Genomic DNA, 4,954 nt, shown 5'->3' with positions numbered 1-4,954 from the left:
TTATTTATTTTTTTATTTATTTATTTTTTTTTTTTTGTCTGATAAGTGTTTGCTTCGAGATAGATTTTTCTTGTTGCATTTTTTTTCTTCGGCTTCTATAGTTTTCCACAAGAAAAAAACTTACACCGAACTAAAACATGGAAAATTTTGCAGTTTTTCCAACTCTCCTTTTGAAAATAGACAGTAGTTCTGCCACACTTAGAATATTGCAAAACTGTCTGGGATCAACACACTCACAATAATATTACTGAGCTAGAGGCTATACAGAATAAAGCAGCTAGATGAATCAGACATGATTACAAACATCCTACATTTTGCTGAAACAGGACATTAAATTAGACCCAGTTGTGGCAAAAAGACAAATATATATGCACAGACAACCAAAATCACCAAACAGTTCAGTCAACATAATCAAAGAAACCTACTTACACCCCACAAATATAAAATCAACTTAAGGTAGCTACAACCTAGAATACCACACATATCAGGCAATCACTGACACACTCTGACACGATTTCCACAGCATCCAAGAGTGGAATCAAATCCCATCTCACATCGTTAAAATAGACCCCCTCTCTATAATTTTAAGCTAGGATCACCATTCATCATTTACCTAATCTTTGCCTTGCCCCCAACTCTTCAATCCTCGCACAACCCCAACGCATTATGCTTCCTGAGAGTTACCCTCGGGGGAATATTTAACTTGAGCTTGAACTTGATATGAGTGTTACAACTAAATACCCATACCTAACCAACCTGGACAATTTCATGTGAAAGTAACAGTCAGCATTATAGACTGAACTGATGTTAGTTACATTATCTATGTATTTTTAGATGCCAGAGATGGGTCAACAGTATCGACATCCCACACTTGAAAGGAAAAACCTGTGACCAGTTAAACAGAAGCTTTCATGTGTGTAGCTACCACTTCTCACCGACAAACTACATGTCTGGAAATTCAAACAAACTCTGCAAATTTGCATGTCCAGACCAAAATCTTGGTGGTATGTATATATTTAATTACTACATTATGAAGTATTACTCTAATAAACTTATATGTGCATGAATTTTCATGTGTAATAGAAACATATATGATATTCATGTACATCATTTCACATTTACTTCATTATATTTCAGAGACCGGAACTTCAGATGGTACTACTCCAGATGACACCCCTGCCAGATCATCTTCAGGTATAGTATTATATAAGCTGCAATTGTTCAGTGATAATGAAACCAATACAGTACCTATTTGATATGGGAGAAACTGTATTGCAGCTCTGTGCCTCTATTTTCATTAATAAATCAACGAAAGCTTCACAGAAAACGTTGATTTTGTCTATAGGATCGTGCTATGAAAGCAGAATACCCTTAAAATGGACTTAATTAAACCTCCCTTTTCCTTAGTCTTACCTAACCTAACCTGGCTAACGGTATCTGCCCCCATGGATCCCCAGTAACCTTAATCTTTTTACGTTTATGATATGTAGACACAGTAGTAAAATGGATGTTTTTGATATGTGTTCTTGCGTGGAAACAGAGGAAAGCTCCAGATAAGTGGAGAAGGGCAATTATCGTGCCTTTGCACAAGGGTAAAGGGAGTAGGAATGAGTGTAACAACTATAGAGAAATAAGTTTGCTTAGTGTGCCAGGAAAAGTGTATGGGGGACGCTCCCCGAGGAAGCAAGGCGACAGTGCTATAGATATGTATAAATCTATAAATGAAATGGATTCTATGAAGTTCTCGTTAGTGTAGTCGTAACAATAGAGGCGTGGAGCTACAATGCAGTTTTACTTTTTCTGTACTGTACAGTAGATTACTGTTTTGTTCATGTATAATGTGATTTATCAATTTCCATTTCTGATATACAGCATCAAGAACAACCAATAACACCACTATCGAGTATGTGACACCATCTGATGTGGGCATAAACGTCACATATGACAAAGATGATGGGAGTTTTGGTATGTAATTTTATATGTAACTGTGTTACAGGAATGTTGTGTATTCATACGTGTATCTAGGTAAATCATAGTCTAATATTATGGTAACAATGGCGTGTAATAACCTAATAAAACTGTAGGTCAACTCTAACTCTGTATAACATTATTCTTTATCATCAGGTGACCTAAAGGACGTATCTGATACTGAAGGTGATGGGAGAATGACTACTGTGCCACCTGCTGACACACGTGGTAACACAGATGTTGCTAATGGTATTTGGAATTGGCTTTGAGTATTCATTTTCTACTTTTAGTGTTTGTATTTAAATTATTGATTTAAATACAGGTATTTTATCAATGTTCATCACAGAATAGGGTAATTTTTTTTTTCAAGTTTCAAGATAATGTAACAAAGAATGATTAGAATAATACTCTTTCATAAAATATTGAAGATCCAAACACTTTTAATACATAATACCTCATCAAATCAGTAGCATAAGTAGCTTTAGCTCATTGTAAGAGCATGACACATTTTTATCTTACAGTGACCTCAGAAGCTGCGGAACGTGCTTCAAGAGAACACCATCATCCTACTGAACAACTAGAGATCTCTGAGCCTGTTGCACCAAGTAAGTTATATGAGATCATCATGCACAGATATTATAAATTGTACAGCATGCAAAACAGTTTGATACTGTAATATAATTATATGTTTATGTCATACTACTTTAGGTGATGATTTTTCAGCTTAGAAGTAGTATGAAAGAGCATTTGTATCGTAACCAATGAGGTTAATGTGAGGTTACGAGATTGCCACAACAAAGCTAGCTACCGGTTATTGGGGAAAGGGTAGCAAGCATAGGCACTCCTAGATGGGTATCTCAGCCGATCCCCTCCTTGACGCTGTTGGCACTGTTAGTACACCTTAAGGCTGCGTGCGTTTAAACCAAGCGAGTCACGTCGAGTTGAGCCACGTCAAGTCATTTGAGGCGATTCATATTGACGCCACTCCGTTTACACCGACTGCGTCAGCCCGAGTCAAGTCAGTACTCAATGACCCATTTGATTTCATGGAGAATGGATGCATGTTTTCGTTTTTTTTATTAATTTATCGTATTTATTTTGTTTTCCATTGGTCTTTTACTCTTTCTTTTATTTTCTATTGACATTTTTCAAATCCTTCTCTTTTTATTTCATTTTTAGTTCTTTTCTTGCTGTTGTTTTTCTTCTTTTGTTTTCTTTTCTGGTGTTTTTTTTTTCTATCATACGTAAGTTGATGTTCATGTGTCTGGGTGAGCCGTTTTCCTCCCAGAAGGGATCAGCGAGTTATGATTTACTTCATATTTTTGGTGACGGGTATAATTTCTTGGCATATGCTTGAGTATGATTGAACGTAACGGATGCTATATGAATGGTGTACATTATTATTTACAAATATTGAAAATATACATAGTAAGTATATGAATATATCCACTCCCCCTTGTCCCTTGGCCTACTAACATAGCTTTGTGATAGGCCCCAATCTTAACAGTGTGTGTATTGTATGTAACATAATTATGTATGAATGGTTGAGTGAATGGTGTGCATGCTTCAGGATGATACGTAAAACTGAAAACTTCTTTCCATAAAGCAGCGATGACATCACGATCCCGGTGGTTAGGGTCACTGGAATCATATATAGCAGGGGGCTCTTGAACTAAGTTGATTAGGAGTTCCACCAGCATGCTTGAACACACCACGGTAGACTCGCTGTGACTGACGTCAAAAATAGGTCCAGCCCTATATGTGACGACGTGACGCGACGCAATGCGACGTGACGTGACTCGACACATCCGGTGTAAACGTTTTCTTTCAAAAACCGATATAAATCAGTGTTATAACTGGGGTGGCGATTCATGGTACGTCATGAATCGTCATGACGCGACGCGACACGACTCGACGTGACTCGCTTGGTGTAAACGCAGCCTAGGTGTATAACTTAAGGTGTAGCTCCTAGGGCTAACACTGCACTGGGCTAGATGTCTGTCCGTGGCCCCTCAATGGGTGGATAAAATGGACAAACTGTGACAGGAAAGTGAGTGTGAATAAGGCAATATGAAAAAGTGTTGAGAGTTGTATGTTTTAATGAGAATGGAATAATTAATGAATTCAAGAGAAGAATGGTTGTCAAGATTTGTATGAAAGGGGGGATGGATGTGCTTGGACTGAGTGACACCCACTTTCTCATGGATATGGAAGAGGATATTTTACTTATATCATCATCATCATCATTTCATGGACGCCTGCTCCTAGGAGCTCCCACCAGGGGATGGCCACAGCAGAAGAGTTTCCAACTTTCTCTATCCAGACACTCCCTCCTTGCCTGCTCAAAGTTTCTCAAAGATCTTTCCACCCCTTTCCCTAACGTACTCTTGCACCCTATCCCTCCATTTCACTGGAGGTCGTCCTCTAGCATTCCCTCCTTCTATCTCACTGACATAATTATACCCTTCTGTTCATTTTCCTCTCCTCCATGTTTATAACCATATCATATTGGAATGTTGACAGTTACTAAATACATTTGTCATGTCTGCTCATCTATATTTATGAAGTGTATACTAAACTGCATTTAAAATGAACATATTCACATGAGACTTAAAACATTACAGATATTGCTGGTTAAACAGAAACAAGGAAATCATTATCTTCCAAATCAAAAACATCAAAGCTCCTCCACAGATATAGAACCAGAGTAAAAAGGTTATTGAAAAGAGTTCATTTACTTAAGACGGTCAGGAAGGACTGTTCCAAATGCACATTACCTTCAGAAATAATAAAAAATGCTTCTAAATACCTAAAAGGTTATGGCCTTGAGTTTTTCAAAAGTCAGATCCAGTTAGCAGGTTCCAAAAAAAAGGGCAGACGTTACTCAGATGAGCAACGTTCATTTGCCTTGTCCCTTTATTTTAGGAATGCAAGAACCTATAATTTGTTATCACACATATTTGTCCTCCCCACTCCAAGGATGCTA

The 4,954-nt window shown here is 37.6% G+C and overlaps 1 long non-coding RNA gene across 1 annotated transcript; it reads left to right on the top strand.

Annotated features, from left to right (window-relative positions):
• Window positions 1-460: 460 nt before the first annotated feature.
• LOC126992565 (uncharacterized) lies at window positions 461-2,576 on the top strand. The gene is made up of 4 exons (XR_007746648.1): window positions 461-1,004; window positions 1,138-1,194; window positions 1,873-2,217; window positions 2,490-2,576. It is a non-coding gene; the product is annotated as an uncharacterized LOC126992565 (long non-coding RNA).
• Window positions 2,577-4,954: the final 2,378 nt, after the last annotated feature.

Source organism: Eriocheir sinensis, unplaced genomic scaffold (assembly GCF_024679095.1).
Source record: "Eriocheir sinensis breed Jianghai 21 unplaced genomic scaffold, ASM2467909v1 Scaffold49, whole genome shotgun sequence".
NCBI classification, from domain to species: domain Eukaryota; kingdom Metazoa; phylum Arthropoda; class Malacostraca; order Decapoda; family Varunidae; genus Eriocheir; species Eriocheir sinensis.
This window is presented reverse-complemented; position numbering and strand designations above follow the sequence as displayed.